This window comes from Phyllobates terribilis, unplaced genomic scaffold (assembly GCF_046119375.1).
Source record: "Phyllobates terribilis strain yellow unplaced genomic scaffold, ASM4611937v1 Scaffold_4__5_contigs__length_816908805, whole genome shotgun sequence".
NCBI lineage: Eukaryota > Metazoa > Chordata > Amphibia > Anura > Dendrobatidae > Phyllobates > Phyllobates terribilis.
In genome coordinates this window covers 315,920-336,729 of record NW_027362764.1, presented here as the reverse complement: position 1 = coordinate 336,729, position 20,810 = coordinate 315,920, and positions in this window count along the sequence as shown.

Below are 20,810 nucleotides of genomic sequence, written 5' to 3'. Positions count from 1 at the left end.
ATACCATAGAAATGGTTTCAAGATGAGAGCTCAGCAGATGACACAGATTCAGCAAAAAGAGATGTTATACCATAGAAATGGTTTCAAGATGAGAGTACAGCAGATGACATATGGTTTCAAGATGAGAGTTCAGCAGATGACAGAGATCGAGCAAGCAGAGATGTTATACCATAGAAATGGTTTCAAGATGAGAGTTCAGCAGATGACATAGATGGAGCAAGCAGAGATATTATACCATAGAAATGGTTTCAAGATGAGAGTTCAGCAGATGACATATATCACAAAAAGCAGAGATGTTATATCATAGAAATAGTTTCAAGATGAGAGTTCAGCAGATGACATAGATCGAGCAAGCAGATATGTTATACCATAGAAATGGTTTCAAGATGAGAGTTCAGCAGATGACATAGATCCAGCAAGGAGAGATGTTATACCATAGAAATGGTTTCAAGATGAGAGTTCAGCTGATGACATAGATTCAGCAAGCAGAGATGGTATACCATAGAAATGGTTTCAAGATGAGAGTTCAGCAGATGACATAGATCCAGCAAGCAGAGATGTTATACCATAGAAATGGTTTCAAGATGAGAGTTCAGCAGATGACATAGATACAGCATGCAGAGATGTTATACCATAGAAATGGTTTCAAGATGAGAGTTCAGCTGATGACATACATCCAGCAAGTTGAGATTTTATACCCTAGAAATGGTTTCAAGATGAGCGTTCAGCAGATGACATAGATCCAGCAAGCAGAGATATTATACCATAGAAATGGTTTCCATATGAGACTTCAGCAGATGACATAGATCCAGAAAGCAGAGATTTTATACCATAGGAATGGATTCAAGATGAGAGTTCACCAGATGACATAGATCCAGCAAGCAGAGATGTTATACCATAGAAATGGTTTCAAGATGAGAGTTCAGCAGATGGCATAGATTCAGCAAGCAGAGATATTATACCAAAGAAATGGTTTCAAGATGAGAGTTCAGCAGTTGACATAGATCCAGCAAACATACATGTTATACCATAGAAATGGTTTCAAGTCGACAGTTCAGCAGATGACATAGATCCAGCAAGCAGAGATGTTATAACATAGAAATGGTTTCAAGATTAGAGTTCAGCAGATGAGATAGATCCAGCAAGCAGAGATGTTATACCATAGAAATGGTTTCAAGATGAGAGTTCAGCAGATGAGATAGATCCAGCAAGTAGAGATGTTATACCATAGAAATGGTTTCAGGATGAGAGTTCAGCAGATGAGATAGATCCAGCAAGCAGAGATGTTATACCATAGAAATGGTTTCAATATGAGAGTACAGCAGATGACAAAGATCCTGCAAGCAAAGATGTTATACCATAGAAATGGTTTCAAGATGAGAGTTCAGCAGATGACATAGATCCAGCAAGCAGAGATGTTATACCATAGAAATGATTTCAAGATGAGAGTTCTGCAGATGACATAGATCCAGCAAGCAGAGATGTTATACCATAGAAATGGTTTCAAGATGAGAGTTCAGCAGATGACAGAGATCCTGCAAGCAGAGATGTTATACCATAGAAATGGTTTCAAGATGAGAGTTCAGCAGATGACATAGATACAGCAAGCAGAGATGTTATACCATAGAAATTGTTTCAAGATGAGAGTTCAGCAGATGGCATAGATCCAGCAAGCAGAGATATTATACCATAGAAATGGTTTCAAGATGAGAGTTCAGCAGATGACATAGATCCAGCTAGCAGAGATGTTATACCATAGAAATGGTTTCAAGAGGAGAGTTCAGCAGATGACATAGATCCAGCAAGCAGAGATGTTATACATTAGAAATGGTTTCAAGATGAGATTTCAGCAGATGACATAGATCCCTCAAGCAGAGATGTTATATCATAGAAATGGTTTCAAGATGAGAGTTCAGCAGATGACATGGATCGAGCAAGCAGATATGTTATACCATAGAAATGGTTTCAAGATGAGTGTTCAGCAGATGACATAGATCACAGCAAGCAGAGATGTTATACCATAGAAATTGTTTAAAAATGAGAGTTCAGCTGATGACAGAGATCCAGGAAGCAGAGATGTTATACCATAAAAATGGTTTCAAGATGAGAGTTCAGCAGATGACATAGATTCAGCAAGCAGAGATGTTAAACCATAGAAATGGTTTCAAGATGAGAGTTCAGCTGATGACATAGATCCAGCAAGCAGAGATGGTATACCATAGAAATGGTTTCAAGATGAGAGTTCAGCAGATGACATAGATTCAGCAAGCAGAGATGTTATACCATAGAAATGGTTTCAAGATGAGAGTTCAGCTGATGACATAAATCCAGCAAGCAGAGATGGTATACCATAGAAATGGTTTCAAGATGAGAGTTCAGCCGATGACATAGATCCAGCAAGCAGAGATGTTATACCATAGAAATGGTTTCAAGATGAGAGTTCAGCAGATGACATAGATACAGCATGCAGAGATGTTATACCATAGAAATGGTTTCAAGATGAGAGTTCAACTGATGACATACATCCAGCAAGATGAGATGTTATACCCTAGAAATGGTTTCAAGATGAGCGTTCAGCAGATGACATAGATCCAGCAAGCAGAGATATTATACCATAGAAATGGTTTCCATATGAGAGTTCAGCAGATGACATAGATCCAGCAAGCAGAGATGTTATACCATAGAAATGGTTTCAAGATGAGAGCTCAACAGATGACATAGATCGAGCAAGCAGAGATGTTATACCATAGGAATGGATTCAAGATGAGAGTTCACCAGATGACATAGATCCAGCAAGCAGAGATGTTATACCATAGAAATGGTTTCAAGATGAGAGTTCAGCAGATGGCATAGATTCAGCAAGCAGAGATATTATACCATAGAAATGGTTTCAAGTTGAGAGTTCAGCAGATGACGTAGATCCTGCAAACAGACATGTTATACCATAGAAATGGTTTCAAGATGAGAGTTCAGCAGATGACATAGATCCAGCAAGCTGAGATGTTATACCATAGAAATGGTTTCAAGATGAGATTTCAGCAGATGACATAGATCCCTCAAGCAGAGATGTTATATCATAGAAATGGTTTCAAGATGAGAGTTCAGCAGATGACATAGATCACAGCAAGCAGAGATGTTATACCATAGAAATGGTTTCAAGATGAGAGCTCAACAGATGACATAGATCGAGCAAGCAGAGATGTTATACCATAGGAATGGATTCAAGATGAGAGTTCACCAGATGACATAGATCCAGCAAGCAGAGATGTTATACCATAGAAATGGTTTCAAGATGAGAGTTCAGCAGATGGCATAGATTCAGCAAGCAGAGATATTATAGCATAGAAATGGTTTCAAGATGAGAGTTCAGCTGATGACATAGATTCAGCAAGCAGAGATGGTATACCATAGAAATGGTTTCAAGATGAGAGTTCAGCAGATGACATAGATCCAGCAAGCAGAGATGTTATACCATAGAAATGGTTTCAAGATGAGAGTTCAGCAGATGACATAGATACAGCATGCAGAGATGTTATACCATAGAAATGGTTTCAAGATGAGAGTTCAGCTGATGACATACATCCAGCAAGTTGAGATTTTATACCCTAGAAATGGTTTCAAGATGAGCGTTCAGCAGATGACATAGATCCAGCAAGCAGAGATATTATACCATAGAAATGGTTTCCATATGAGACTTCAGCAGATGACATAGATCCAGAAAGCAGAGATTTTATACCATAGGAATGGATTCAAGATGAGAGTTCACCAGATGACATAGATCCAGCAAGCAGAGATGTTATACCATAGAAATGGTTTCAAGATGAGAGTTCAGCAGATGGCATAGATTCAGCAAGCAGAGATATTATACCAAAGAAATGGTTTCAAGATGAGAGTTCAGCAGATGACATAGATCCAGCAAGCAGAGATGTTATAACATAGAAATGGTTTCAAGATTAGAGTTCAGCAGATGAGATAGATCCAGCAAGCAGAGATGTTAGACCATAGAAATGGTTTCAGGATGAGAGTTCAGCAGATGAGATAGATCCAGCAAGTAGAGATGTTATACCATAGAAATGGTTTCAGGATGAGAGTTCAGCAGATGAGATAGATCCAGCAAGCAGAGATGTTATACCATAGAAATGGTTTCAATATGAGAGTACAGCAGATGACAAAGATTCTGCAAGCAAAGATGTTATACCATAGAAATGGTTTCAAGATGAGAGTTCAGCAGATAACATAGATCCAGCAAGCAGAGATGTTATACCATAGAAATGATTTCAAGATGAGAGTTCTGCAGATGACATAGATCCAGCAAGCAGAGATGTTATACCATAGAAATGGTTTCAAGATGAGAGTTCAGCAGATGACAGAGATCCTGCAAGCAGAGATGTTATACCATAGAAATGGTTTCAAGATGAGAGTTCAGCAGATGACATAGATCCAGCAAGCAGAGATGTTATACCATAGAAATGGTTTCAAGATGAGAGTTCAGCAGATGGCATAGATCCAGCAAGCAGAGATATTATACCATAGAAATGGTTTCAAGATGAGAGTTCAGCAGATGACATAGATCCAGCTAGCAGAGATGTTATATCATAGAAATGGTTTCAAGAGGAGAGTTCAGCAGATGACATAGATCCAGCAAGCAGAGATGTTATACCATAGAAATGGTTTCAAGATGAGATTTCAGCAGATGACATAGATCCCTCAAGCAGAGATGTTATATCATAGAAATGGTTTCAAGATGAGAGTTCAGCAGATGACATAGATCGAGCAAGCAGATATGTTATACCATAGAAATGGTTTCAATATGAGAGTTCAGCAGATGACATAGATCACAGCAAGCAGAGATGTTATACCATAGAAATTGTTTCAAAATGAGAGTTCAGCTGATGACATAGATCCAGCAAGCAGAGATGTTATACCATAAAAATGGTTTCAAGATGAGAGTTCAGCAGATGACATAGATTCAGCAAGCAGAGATGTTATACCATAGAAATGGTTTCAAGATGAGAGTTCAGCTGATGACATAGATCCAGCAAGCAGAGATGGTATACCATAGAAATGGTTTCAAGATGAGAGTTCAGCAGATGACATAGATTCAGCAAGCAGAGATGTTATACCATAGAAATGGTTTCAAGATGAGAGTTCAGCTGATGACATAGATCCAGGAAGCAGAGATGGTGCACCATAGAAATGGTTTCAAGATGAGAGTTCAGCAGATGACATAGATCCAGCAAGCAGAGATGTTATACCATAGAAATGGTTTCAAGATGAGAGTTCAGCAGATGACATAGATACAGCATGCAGAGATGTTATACCATAGAAATGGTTTCAAGATGAGAGTTCAACTGATGACATACATCCAGCAAGATGAGATTTTATACCCTAGAAATGGTTTCAAGATGAGCGTTCAGCAGATGACATAGATCCAGCAAGCAGAGATATTATACCATAGAAATGGTTTCCAAATGAGAGTTCAGCAGATGACATAGATCCAGCAAGCAGAGATGTTATACCATAGAAATGGTTTCAAGATGAGAGCTCAACAGATGACATAGATCGAGCAAGCAGAGATGTTATACCATAGGAATGGATTCAAGATGAGAGTTCACCAGATGACATAGATCCAGCAAGCAGAGATGTTATACCATAGAAATGGTTTCAAGATGAGAGTTCAGCAGATGGCATAGATTCAGCAAGCAGAGATATTATACCATAGAAATGGTTTCAAGTTGAGAGTTCAGCAGATGACGTAGATCCTGCAAACAGACATGTTATACCATAGAAATGGTTTCAAGATGAGAGTTCAGCAGATGACATAGATCCAGCAAGCAGAGATGTTATATCATAGAAATGGTTTCAAGATGAGAGTTCAGCAGATGACATAGATCGAGCAAGCAGATATGTTATACCATAGAAATGGTTTCAAGATGAGAGTTCAGCAGATGACATAGATCACAGCAAGCAGAGATGTTATACCATAGAAATGGTTTCAATATGAGAGTTCAGCAGATGGCATAGATCCAGAAAGCAGAGATGTTATACCATAGAAATGGTTTCAAGGTGAGAGCTCAGCAGATGACATAGATCCAGCAAGCAGAGATGTTATACCATAGAAATGGTTTCAAGATGAGAATTCAGCAGATGACATAGATCCAGCAAGCAGAGATGTTATACCATAGAAACGGTTTCATGATGAGAGTTCAGCAGATGACACAGATACAGCAAGCAGAGATATTATACCATAGAAATGGTTTCAAGATGAGAGTTCAGCAGATTACATAAATCCAGCAAGCAGAGATGTTATAGCACAGAAATGGTTTCAAGATGAGAGTTCAGCAGATGACATAGATACAGCAAGCAGAGATGTTATACCATAGAAATGGTTTCAAGATGAGAGTTCTGCAGATGACATAGATCCAGCAAGCAGAGATGTTATACCATAGAAATGGTTTCATGATGAGAGTTCAGCAGATGACACAGATACAGCAAGCAGAGATATTATACCATAGAAATGGTTTCAAGATGAGAGTTCAGCAGATTACATGAATCCAGCAAGCAGAGATGTTATAGCACAGAAATGGTTTCAAGATGAGAGTTCAGCAGATGACATAGATACAGCAAGCAGAGATGTTATACCATAGAAATGGTTTCAAGATGAGAGCTCAGCAGATGACATAGATCCAGCAAGGAGAGGTGTTATACCATAGAAATGGTTTCAAGATGAGAGTTCTGCAGATGACATAGATCCTGCAAGCAGAGATGTTATACCATAGAAATGGTTTCAAGATGAGAGTTCAGCAGATGACATAGATCCAGCAAGCAGAGATGTTATACCATAGAAATGGTTTCAAGAGGAGAGTTCAGCAGATGACATAGATCCAGCAAGCAGAGATGTTATGCCATAGAAATGGTTTCAAGATGAGAGTTCTGCAGATGACATAGATCCAAAAAGCAGAGATGTTATACCATAGAAATGGTTTCAAGATGAGAGCTCAGCGGATGACATAGATCCACCAAGCAGAGATGTTATACCATAGAAATGGTTTCAAGATGAGAGCTCAACAGATGACATAGATCCAGCAAGCAGAGATGTTATACCATAGAAATGGTTTCAAGATGAGAGTTCAGCAGATGACATAGATCCAGCAAGCAGAGATGTTATACCATAGAAATGGTTTCAAGATGAGAGTTCAGCAGATGACATAGATCCAGCAAGCAGAGATGTTATACCATAGAAATGGTTTCAAGATGAGAGTTCAGCAGATGGCATAGATCCACCAAGCAGAGATGTTATACCATAGAAATGATTTCAAGATGAGAGCTCAGCAGATGACATAGATCCAGCAAGCAGAGATGTTATACCATAGAAATGGTTTCAATATGAGAGTTCAGCAGATGGCATAGATCCAGCAAGCAGAGATGTTATACCATAGAAATGGTTTCAAGATGAGAGCTCAGCAGATGACATAGATCCAGCAAGCAGAGATGTTATACCATAGAAATGGTTTCAAGATGAGAATTCAGCAGATGACATAGATCCAGCAAGCAGAGATGTTATACCATAGAAACGGTTTCATGATGAGAGTTCAGCAGATGACATAGATCCAGCAAGCAGAGATGTTATACCATAGAAACGGTTTCATGATGAGAGTTCAGCAGATGACACAGATACAGCAAGCAGAGATGTTATACCATAGAAATGGTTTCAAGATGAGAGTTCAGCAGATGACATAGATCCAACAAGCAGAGATGTTATACCATAGAAATGGTTTCAAGATGAGAGCTCAGCAGATGATAGATCCAGCAAGCAGAGATGTTATACCATAGAAATGGTTTCAAGATGAGAGTTCAGCAGATGACATAGATCGAGCAAGCAGAGATGTTATACCATAGAAATGGTTTCAAGATGAGAGTTCAGCAGATGGCATAGGTTCAGCAAGCAGAGATATTATACCAAAGAAATGGTTTCAAGATGAGAGTTCAGCAGATGACATAGATCCAGCAAACAGACATGTTATACCATAGAAATGGTTTCAAGTCGACAGTTCAGCAGATGACATAGATCCAGCAAGCAGAGATGTTATAACATAGAAATGGTTTCAAGATTAGAGTTCAGCAGATGAGATAGATCCAGCAAGCAGAGATGTTAGACCATAGAAATGGTTTCAGGATGAGAGTTCAGCAGATGAGATAGATCCAGCAAGTAGAGATGTTATACCATAGAAATGGTTTCAGGATGAGAGTTCAGCAGATGAGATAGATCCAGCAAGCAGAGATGTTATACCATAGAAATGGTTTCAATATGAGAGTACAGCAGATGACAAAGATCCTGCAAGCAAAGATGTTATACCATAGAAATGGTTTCAAGATGAGAGTTCAGCAGATGACATAGATCCAGCAAGCAGAGATGTTATACCATAAAAATGGTTTCAAGATGAGAGTTCAGCAGATGACATAGATTCAGCAAGCAGAGATGTTATACATTAGAAATGGTTTCAGTATGAGAGCTCAGCAGATGACATAGATCCAGCAAGGAGAGGTGTTATACCATAGAAATGGTTTCAAGATGAGAGTTCTGCAGATGACATAGATCCTGCAAGCAGAGATGTTATACCATAGAAATGGTTTCAAGATGAGAGTTCAGCAGATGACATAGATCCAGCAAGCAGAGATGTTATACCATAGAAATGGTTTCAAGAGGAGAGTTCAGCAGATGACATAGATCCAGCAAGCAGAGATGTTATGCCATAGAAATGGTTTCAAGATGAGAGTTCTGCAGATGACATAGATCCAACAAGCAGAGATGTTATACCATAGAAATGGTTTCAAGATGAGAGTTCAGCTGATGACATAGATCCAGCAAGCAGAGATGGTATACCATAGAAATGGTTTCAAGATGAGAGTTCAGCAGATGACATAGATTCAGCAAGCAGAGATGTTATACCATAGAAATGGTTTCAAGATTAGAGTTCAGCTGATGACATAGATCCAGCAAGCAGAGATGGTATACCATAGAAATGGTTTCAAGATGAGAGTTCAGCAGATGACATAGATCCAGCAATCAGAGATGTTATACCATAGAAATGGTTTCAAGATGAGATTTCAGCAGATGACATATATCCCTCAAGCAGAGATGTTATATCATAGAAATGGTTTCAAGATGAGAGTTCAGCAGATGACATAGATCGAGCAAGCAGATATGTTATACCATAGAAATGGTTTCAAGATGAGAGTTCAGCAGATGACATAGATCACAGCAAGCAGAGATGTTACACCATAGAAATTGTTTCAAAATGAGAGTTCAGCTGATGACATAGATCCAGCAAGCAGAGATGTTATACTATAAAAATGGTTTCAAGATGAGAGTTCTGCAGATGACATAGATCCAGCACGCAGAGATGTTATACCATAGAAATGGTTTCAAGATGAGAGTTCAACTGATGACATACATCCAGCAAGATGAGATTTTATACCCTAGAAATGGTTTCAAGATGAGCGTTCAGCAGATGACATAGATTCAGCAAGCAGAGATATTATACCATAGAAATGGTTTCCATATGAGAGTTCAGCAGATGACATAGATCCAGCAAGCAGAGATATTATACCATAGGAATGGATTCAAGATGAGAGTTCACCAGATGACATAGATCCAGCAAGCAGAGATGTTATACCATAGAAATGGTTTCAAGATGAGAGTTCAGCAGATGGCATAGATTCAGCAAGCAGAGATATTATACCATAGAAATGGTTTCAAGTTGAGAGTTCAGCAGATGACGTAGATCCTGCAAACAGACATGTTATACCATAGAAATGGTTTCAAGATGAGAATTCAGCAGATGACATAGATCCAGCAAGCAGAGATGTTATATCATAGAAATGGTTTCAAGATGAGAGTTCAGCAGATGACATAGATCGAGCAAGCAGATATGTTATACCATAGAAATGGTTTCAAGATGAGAGTTCAGCAGATGACATAGATCCAGCAAGCAGAGATGTTATACCATAGAAATGGTTTCAAGATGAGAATTCAGCAGATGACATAGATCCAGCAAGCAGAGATGTTATACCATAGAAACGGTTTTATGATGAGAGTTCAGCAGATGACATAGATCCAGCAAGCAGAGATGTTATACCATAGAAATGGTTTCAAGATGAGAGTTCAGCAGATGACATAGATCCAGCAAGCAGAGATGTTATTCCATAGAAATGGTTTCAAGATGAGAGTTCAGCAGATTACATAAATCCAGCAAGCAGAGATGTTATAGCACAGAAATGGTTTCAAGATGAGAGTTCAGCAGATGACATAGATACAGCAAGCAGAGATGTTATACCATAGAAATGGTTTCAAGATGAGAGTTCTGCAGATGACATAGATCCAGCAAGCAGAGATGTTATACCATAGAAATGGTTTCAAGATGAGAGCTCAGCAGATGACATAGATCCAGCAAGGAGAGGTGTTATACCATAGAAATGGTTTCAAGATGAGAGTTCTGCAGATGACATAGATCCTGCAAGCAGAGATGTTATACCATAGAAATGGTTTCAAGATGAGAGTTCAGCAGATGACATAGATCCAGCAAGCAGAGATGTTATACCATAGAAATGGTTTCAAGAGGAGAGTTCAGCAGATGACATAGATCCAGCAAGCAGAGATGTTATGCCATAGAAATGGTTTCAAGATGAGAGTTCTGCAGATGACATAGATCCAACAAGCAGAGATGTTATACCATAGAAATGGTTTCAAGATGAGAGCTCAGCGGATGACATAGATCCACTAAGCAGAGATGTTATACCATAGAAATGGTTTCAAGATGAGAGCTCAGCAGATGACATAGATCCAGCAAGCAGAGATGTTATACCATAGAAATGGTTTCAAGATGAGAGTTCAGCAGATGACATAGATCCAGCAAGCAGAGATGTTATACCATAGAAATGGTTTCAAGATGAGAGTTCAGCAGATGACATAGATCCAGCAAGCAGAGATGTTGTACCATAGAAATGGTTTCAAGATGAGAGTTCAGCAGATGGCATAGATCCACCAAGCAGAGATGTTATACCATAGAAATGATTTCAAGATGAGAGCTCAGCAGATGACATAGATCCAGCAAGCAGAGATGTTATACCATAGAAATGGTTTCAATATGAGAGTTCAGCAGATGGCACAGATCCAGCAAGCAGAGATGTTTTACCATAGAAATGGTTTCAAGAGGAGAGTTCAGCAGATGACATAGATCCAGCAAGCAGAGATGTTATACCATGGAAATGGTTTCAAGATGAGAGTTCAGCAGATGACATAGATCCAGCAAGCAGAGATATTATATCATAGAAATGGTTTCAAGATGAGAGTTCAGCAGATGACATAGATCCAGCAAGCAGAGATGTTATACCATAGAAATGGTTTCAAGATGAGCGTACAGCAGATGACATAGATACAGCAAACAGAGATGTTATGCCTGTGTGAAGGTAGAAGAGATGGATGGACGTTAGTCGGTTGCCATTGAAATGACTGTCAGACAGTTGTTGAACAGAACACTTTGCTGAAGAGGACACGTGTGTGCACCCCACACTATGGTAGATTGTAAGCTCCTAGCACAGGATGTGCATTATTCTGCATGCCCTCAGGAGCAGTCTATATATTGTATATTAGACTGTAAGCTCCTAGGACAGGGCGTGCATTACTCTGCATGCCCTCAGGAGCAGTCTGTATACTGTATATTAGATTGTAAGCTCCTAGGACAGGGTGTGCATTATTCTGCATGCCCTCAGGAGCAGTCTGTATACTGTATATTAGATTGTAAGCTCCTAGGACAGGGTGTGCATTATTCTGCATGCCCTCAGGAGCAGTCTGTATATTGTATATTAGGCTGTAAGCTCCTATGACAGGGTGTGCATTATTCTGCATGCCCTCAGGCGCAGTCTGTATACCGTATATTAGATTGTAAGCTCCTAGGACAGGGTGTGCATTATTCTGCATGCCCTCAGGAGCAGTCTGTATATTGTATATTAGGCGGTAAGCTCCTAGGACAGGGTGTGCATTATTCTGCATGCCCTCAGGAGCAGTCTGTATACTGTATATTAGATTGTAAGCTCCTAGGACAGGGTGTGCATTATTCTGCATGCCCTCAGGGGCAGTCTGTATACCGTATATTAGATTGTAAGCTCCTAGGACAGGGTGTGCATTATTCTGCATGCCCTCAGGAGCAGTCTGTATATTGTATATTAGGCTGTAAGCTCCTAGTACAGGGTGTGCATTATTCTGCATGCCCTCAGGAGCAGTCTGTATACCGTATATTAGATTGTAAGCTCCTAGAGCAGGGTGTGCATTATTCTGCATGCCCTCAGGAGCAGTCTGTATATTGTATATTAGGCGGTAAACTCCTAGGACAGGGTGTGCATTATTCTGCATGCCCTCAGGAGCAGTCTGTATACTGTATATTAGATTGTAAGCTCCTAGGACAGGGTGTGCATTATTCTGCATGCCCTCAGGAGCAGTCTGTATATTGTATATTAGGCTGTAAGCTCCTCGGACAGGGTGTGCATTATTCTGCATGCCCTCCGGAGCAGTCTGTATACTGTATATTAGGCTTTAAGCTCCTAGGACAGGGTGTGCATTATTCTGCATGCCCTCAGGAGCAGTCTGTATACCGTATATTAGATTGTAAGCTCCTAGGACAGGGTGTACATTATTCTGCATGCCCTCAGGAGCAGCCTGTATATTAGATTGCAAGTTCCTCTTGAGCAGGGTGTATTTGTCTTTTCCTTTGCCTGAGTTTATAATACATGTAGATATACAGCAATATGCAGCAGGACAGACGTGATCCAGGGAAATATCCGATCGCCACCACTGGGGTCAGGAAGGAATTTTTTTCCCCCCTGAGGCAGAACTCTCCGGGGGGTTTCTTCGCCTTCCTCTGGATCTCTGGCTGCAGTGGCTCTCAGTGGGTCCTCAATGACCACATCCAGTTATGTGGTCTCTATGGAGCCTGACCTGAGAGTCATTGTGATCAGGGTTTAATTTCTTAAAGGGCCAGTAATATTTTTATTACAATGTTGCTTATTGCTATTCCAATAAAAGATAAAAAGAAAGAAAATAAAAGTGTCATGTGAGTTTTTTTGTCTTGACTTTTTTTTTGTACACAGTTACAATGATGGAAGTGACAATTACTACCCTCAATATTCCTGAAGTAGAACCAGGAATTATGGGGGCGCCATTTACAGACGGCAGACCACATCTATCTCCACCCATTGTGGTATCATAATGTCAGCTCCTGTCCCAAGTTACATTACAAGTGTTATGGGGGTCGATCTCTGTGATGGGGGCAGGGCACTAAAATAGTATATGTCCTACGCAACAAACTACCTGATCGAAGACTGAAGACCGGACACAGAGCCGCCGAATACAAGAGACACAAGCAGAGTCTGACTGTGGTGCCAAGTGGCCCCCCACTATCCAACTCCAGGGCCCCACGTTTCAGCTTCATGCAAATATGACGTTATTCTCAATTACAAATATATATAACAATGAACGGGGTAGATTGGTAAATGAATAAGATTCTGCCTTTGTCTGTACATAGTGAGTCAATTATATTGTGCCAAGTGCTGCTCCTATAAGAGGGTGGTGGACACTCTTGCAGGGCCGGCTCCAGGTTTTTCTGGGCCCCGGGCGAAAGAGTCTCAGTGGGCCCCTTTAACACATACCACGATTCATGATGCACAGATACCGCAGAGAAATATATATATATATATATATATATAGTACAATGCCAAAGATTTCACTTCTTACATTACATGAGTGATATCTATTGTAAATTCCACAATAGCTCAGAAACCGTCGAATCGCTCAATACAGAATACTGACCCCCATAGAATGCTCCATACAGGACACTGGCCCCATATAACGCTCCATACAGAATACTGACCCCCATATAACTCTCTATGCAGGCTGTTCCCACCACATAATGCTCATGCAGGCTGTTCCCCCCACATAATGTCCCACTCAGGCTGTTCCCCCCTTATAATGCCCCATGCAGGCTATTCCCCCTTTATAATGCCCCATGCAGGATGTCACCCACCCTTATAATGCCCCATGCAGGATGTCACCCACCCTTATAATGCCCCATGGAGGATGTCGCCCCCCTTATAATGCCCCATGCATTATGTCACCCCCCTTATAATGCCCCATGCAGGATGTCACACCCCCGCCCCTTATAATGCCCCATGCAGGATGTCACTCCCCCCCTTATAATGCCCCATGCAGGATGTCACTCCCCCCTTTAATGCCCCATGCAGAATGTCACCCCCCCTCCCTTATAATGCCCCATGCAGTATGTCACTCCCCCCCTTTTAATACCCCATGCAGGATGTCACCCCCCCTCCCTTATAATGCCCCATGCAGTATGTCACTCCCCCCCTTTTAATGTCCATGCAGGATGTCACCCCCCCTCCCTTAAAATGCCCCATGCAGTATGTCACTCCCCCCATTTTAATGCCCCATGCAGGATGTCACCCCCCTCCCTTATAATGCCCCATGCAGGATGTCACCCCCCCTTTAATGCCCCATGCAGGATGTCACCCCCCTCCCTTATAATGCCCCATGCTGTATGTCTCTCCCCCCTATTAATGCCCCATGCAGGATGTCACCCCCACTCCCTTATAATGCCCCATGCAGTATGTCACTCCCCCCCTTTTAATGCCCCATGCAGGATGTCACACACACCCTCCGTTATAATACCCCATGCAGGATGTCACTCCCCCCCTTTTAATGCCCCATGCAGGATGTCACTCCCCCCCCATATAATGCCCCATGCAGGATGTCACACACACTCTCCCTTATAATGCCCCATGCAGGATGTCACTCCCCCCCTTATAATGCCCCATGCAGGATGTCACTCCCACCCTTTTAATGCCCCAAGCAGGATATCACCCCCCCTCCCTTATAATGCCCCATGCAGGATGTCACCCCCTCCCTTATAATGCCCCATGCAGGATGTCACTCCCCCCCCTTTAATGCCCCATGCAGGATGTCACCCCCCCTTCCTTATAATGCCCCATGCAGTATGTCACTCCCCCCCTTTTAATGCCCCATGCAGGATGTCACCCCCCACCTTCCTTATAATGCCCCATGCCTCCATATATTAAAAAAAAAAATCAAATACTCACCTCACTTCTCACCTGCGCCGCTGCTCCAGACCCCTCACCCGCGTCGCCGGCGTCTTCCTGCTCTGCGCTGTGACGGCTCAGGAGAGAGCGCGGTGGAAAGCAGTCACCATGCCCTCTGCCCTGAGACATCACAGTCAGAGGACACAGAAGAGACGGGAGCTGCTGCAGAGGCCCGGGAAGAGGTAAGTATTGTGCCGCCGGCTGCCGGGGCCCTGAGCAAGCAAGGGGGAGCGGGCTCTGACCCCGCTCTCCTCCGCTCACGGGTCCCATAGCGCAGTGGGGTGCCCGACAGCGAGTGGCCCCCCGCCTGCTCAGGGCCCCGGCACTTGCCGGGGTGCGCCAGGTGCTGACGCCGACCCTGCACTCTTGCACAAGGGCCTACCGGAGGATTCTCCTGTGGGCCAGTCCAAGCCTGACTGTGCTATACATAATAAGGCTACATTCCTGCATTGAGCGTGTCCTATTCTAATCCTCAAAATCAGATCACAACTGGACATTCTCTGACCCTCACAGATCTTATTCTCAGATCCATGATTTTCATGGATGTGTGAATGGACCTATAAAACTCTACGAGTCCGTGGACCATCCAATAAAAAAATCTTTCAGCACATGGACATTTCACACAAATGTGAGAATGCAGCCTAAGGGATTTTACAGATAACATTATCACTCCAAGTCACACAGTGCAGATACAGAATAATACTTACATCCAGGCACTTACCGCTGACGTCTTATCTGATCAGAGTCGGTTTCTGCTGCTTCTTCTCCATCTGGTCAGACCTTCATGTCGACATCTCCCAGCCACGACTCGTCTTGTCACAATGATCTCCAGTCTAGAAAATAACAAGGTTACATATTGTATATATACACGTGTTTCCCCCACACTGCGCCCCTGAATACAGATATGTACCCCCCCCATTAATATACTATTAGCCACTTAGTAATCAAAATATAAAGTGATAAGCAGCACTGTGTCCCCCATTAACTATAATCTCCACCGGCCAATAGCATAAATTATTCAATCTCTGTGACTCTCCCCAATTAACTGTAAGGCTATGTGCACACAGAAAATATACCAGGTTTTACAGTACAAGCAAAGTGAAACCCCCATCGCTGCTCTCTCCCAGCACCCCCAGCACTGCTCTCCCCCAGCACACCTGCGGCACCCCAGGGGTCTGGTTGCCGCAGTAATAGAGATATTATGTCTGAGAGCAAGTGGGAGGTTTCTCTGGTCAGGATCCCTAAACATGCAACACGGCCCACCCAGACCTGGGAGGGGAGGAATCTGCCCTTATAAACTGGGTCTGGGGCGGGATTAGACAGTGAAGTTCCAGACACAGGGAAAGATACAACAGGAGCTCTGTAGGAGCAGTAGCAGAAGTCCAGGGGCTGGAGCTGAGCAGAGCTCGCCCTGGACGAGGACACTAAAACCGGACACAGGAGTCCGAGGCTGTGGGGACTGATCTACACCCAGCAGCAGAAACCAGCCGGCAGAGGATTCCAGGTCCTCTGGCCATAGAAGCCCGGAGGCTCAGTCACAGAGAAGGGACCAGCGCCGCCATCCAGGAGCGGAGGCTAACAGAAGGCCCCAAGTCACCAGCCATACGGGTGAGCACCACACGGTATACTCAGGGACGTGGGCTACTTGTAACCGCTGACAGCAAGATAGCCAGGAAGAGTGCAGATAAACGGGGAGGCCTACAACTCCACCTGGCCAGGGGAACTCCTGCTTGCTCGCAGACTGACCAGGCCCCTTATACTAGCCAGTACTCCCGGGAGGGTCTGCCTTGTACCATCAGTAAAGACCCTGAACTGCACCACACGTTTCTGTGATTCCTTGCCGCACCAGCACCATTAGCACTGGGACCCTCACACGATCACTCCCATCATCTCTCACATTAGCTGCCCTGAGGCAATACTCCTCCCGTGGGGAGTTATCCCATACTCGGCTGCGCAACCAACATCAGCCTCAGCGGTCGGCAGCGCAGCGGCGGTCCCCACTGACCGCAATCCACGGGTGGCGTAGTCGGACACTTATTACAACATTTAGACTGCCACTGGTTTGACCACCCTGGGCACGGACCGGGTCACCGCCACGGAGAACTACAACCCCCAGCGATCCGGCTCTGGGTATTCCCCCTGCACAGCAGCACAGCACAGGCCCAGGGGGCGCGTCACACCCATCACTGCTCTCTCCCAGTACCCCTGTCATTGCTCTTTCTGAGCACCTCCATCATTGCTCTCTCCCAGCACCCCCATCATTGCTCTCTCCCAGCACCCCATCATTGCTCTCTCTCAGCACCCCATCATTGCTCTCTCCCAGCACTGCACCCCCATCATTGCTCTCTCCCAGCGACCCCCGTCATTGCTCACCCCAGTACCATCATTGCTCTCCTCATCCCCACCATCCTCATCATTGCTCTCCCCATCCCCACCATCCTCATCATTGCTTTCCCCGTCCCCATCATTGCTCTGCCCATCCCCACTGTCCCCATCATTGCTCTGCCCATTATTTCTCTCCCCATCATTGCTTTGCCGATCACTGCTCTGCCCATCATTGCTCTCCCATCATTGCTCTCCCCATCATTGCTCTGCCGATCACTGCTCCGCCCATCACTGCTATTCCCATCACTGATCTGCCCATCATTGCTCTCCCCCCACCTCCCCTCATTCTCCTGTTCCTCTCCCCAGTGTATCAGTACAAAAAAACAAAACAAAAATACAACTTACCTCTCAGCACGCTCCCGCAGCATCCTCTTTGTTGCCGGTAACGTCCTCCCTTACACAGGCCCGCGCTGCTTGATGACGTCATCAAGCTGTACGATCCTGTGTCAGGGAGAAAGCGCCGGGCAGGAAGCAGAGGACGGATCCCTCAGCTCCACTGCCATTTTCCTTCTGTCAGCAGTGGAGCTGGAGGGATCGCTCGCTGCCCGCCGCACATGAGAGGGCAATCTGGCCATGGGCCCCCCAGAGCCTGGGGCTCCGAGAAGCAGGCCAGATTGCCCTCAATATTAACCGCCCGGTAAGGGCCCCCCTGCACCCCTGCACGGCCAGGCTCCGATGCAGCTGCACCGGCTGCACCAGCGGTAGGTCCGCCCCTGTCTCTGAACTAAACTGCTGATATCTCCCACCACGTAATCTCTGGTCCTCCCAAGACCTCCTTCTCTCCTCCACAATCGTACGGTCCTCATCCAATCGCCTGCAAGACTTCTCCTGAGTATTCCCCATCCTGTAGAATTTTGTGGCCCAACACATCCGATTAGCCCCTCATTTGGAAGTTTCAAGCGGAACTTGAAAACCCATGTCTTCAGAACAGCTTACAGCCTGCAATGACCCCACTGCCACCTTACCAACAGCAGAGCTGTTGCACCCCCCAAAACTACTATCCTTCCCCATTATCCTGTAGAATGTAAGGCTGCAATGGTAGGGTCCTCTCCCCTTTGTACTTGTCCATCACAATTAGTTTGTTCATTGCAATTTCTATTTGTGTTTGTATGTAACTCCTCCTCATGTACAAAACCATAGAATCAATGGTGCTCTAAAAATAAATAATAACAATAATCCCCCACATGATGTTCCACCCAGTCTTCACCCCTGCCCTCCATGCCGGTGTGCACACTGCAGGAAGCTGCAGCAGCAGTTGGCACAGTGTTTCATCGTCAGCATCATCAGAGATGTGCTGCAGTGGTCTGCTGACCGTTTACACTACCCATGCCACGTACTCATCCTCCAACAAAACAAGTGGTCGGGCATCAGTGCACTCAATCTCTTCCAATTGTTGGCCAGGGCCAGATGGATGGCCCACGGAACCACAGCCAGCAGTCATCAAAAAGCAGAAGATCCCGCTGCATGACTTGGGGCTCAGACTGCTTGCCAGGGGGTGAGGTGGAAGACAGATGCCCATGAGCCTCAGGTGCCAAATCTGCGCTTTCAGCAGGGGATTAGGTGGAAGACAAAGCAATGGGACTGAGGGCACTCTCAGTCAACCAACCTAAAACCACTTCTACTTGTTCTGGCCTCACCATTCATCCAACGATACTCGGGCCTACGAAATTACACAGAGCATCCTGTCGCCTACTTGCAGCAAAGGAAGGTGTTTCATTTGGGCACGTAGCCGACACAGATCGACCACGGCCTTTCTCTCCTTGCAGCAGCTACATCCACCACCACCAGCAAAACTGACACATCTATTTGATGCTCTCCGCTTTGTTTTCAACCCCAAAAATTGCAGAGTATTACACGGCCTGTATTCAGAGAGAGAGAGTGGCTCGCAGATTATTACACGGCCTGTATTCAGAGTACCCCCTAAAAAAACAAAAAAAAAATACAGTTTTGGCTACCTACTCCTCCTCCACTTTTTCCACCTACACCGCCACCTCCACCTCCTCCTCCTCCTCATCCTCCTGCTTCACTTGCACCTCTGCCTTCTGGTTCAAGATTATAATTGTTTCTTTTTTTTTTATTATGTTATTTTAAGTCATTTTCCTATCAACATTTGTCTTCAGGGCAATTGTCCTGCACGTACCCCCATTTGGCTTCCTTTTGCAGCCCCTTAGCCCTTACTATGAACATTTTACAGCCCTTTTTAAGCACTGAAGTTAGGGTCCCTATTGACTTCTATTGGGTTCGGGGTCAAGTTCGATCCAAAACCAAACTTTTAACTGTAGCTTTGTAGAATCTGCCGAACCTGAACATCCATGGATCCACACATCCCTATCAGTAACACTTCATTGTGTGCACATAGACGGTCATTTTTCTTGACAGCGCATCTCTTGTTTACAGGACGATATAATTCTGAGAATGATTATTTTTAAGCTTAAAGAGGTGGTCCGCTACATCCTATAATGCCCCCTTCCATCCAGTATCGGTCCAAAATCAAGCGCGCGCTTTCCCTCTCTCCTCTGCTTTCATTGGCTGCAAGCGCTCTCTGGATTTTGGGATGTTCACGATTACAAAAATTGTCCTGCCCCCAGCTATAGAGTGAGGTGCGAGTGGAAGGGCGCTGCAGACCCCACAATCACTAGAGGATAGAAACTTTCACCGCACACTCAGGAGATCCAATGCAAAAGTTTTAATGATATTTAGAAAAACGTGCAAGTGGCGGAGAAAAAACAGTTCTTTAGTTTAGAGGGGACTTTTACGTTTCGGTCCGCTCCTGGGCCCTGCTCACATAGTCGCTCTGAGTAAGGCTGTGATGGTCCAAACCATATGAGAGATATCCCAGTGGGGATGCATATTCAGCTGAGTCCTTATGGGTAATGGTAGTAATGGCGCTCCTGCACTTCCTGTGTGGAGGCCTTTTGGGATGTGACGTGCGGTGAAACGCCGTTCACAACCCAGTCAATCGTGGCGGGAGGGTTTAGTGCGTGCGACTGGGTCATGCCTAGGTGAATCCAAGAAATCCGGAAGTTGAGGTGACATCAGCCGAGGTCACGTGATGTGGACTGAGCAAGAAAGGATAGCGCCACCCACAGGCACATCTGGCTACATAAGGTATTTCCAAAAATAGTTAGTTAAAAGGTGTAAATGGATGGGGGCATTTTACAATGTAGCGGACCACCTCTTTACACTTGTTCATTGGGTGATTGGCAGCAGTTTACACTGCACAGTTATTGGGAAACATAAGAGTATGTGATGAATGATTA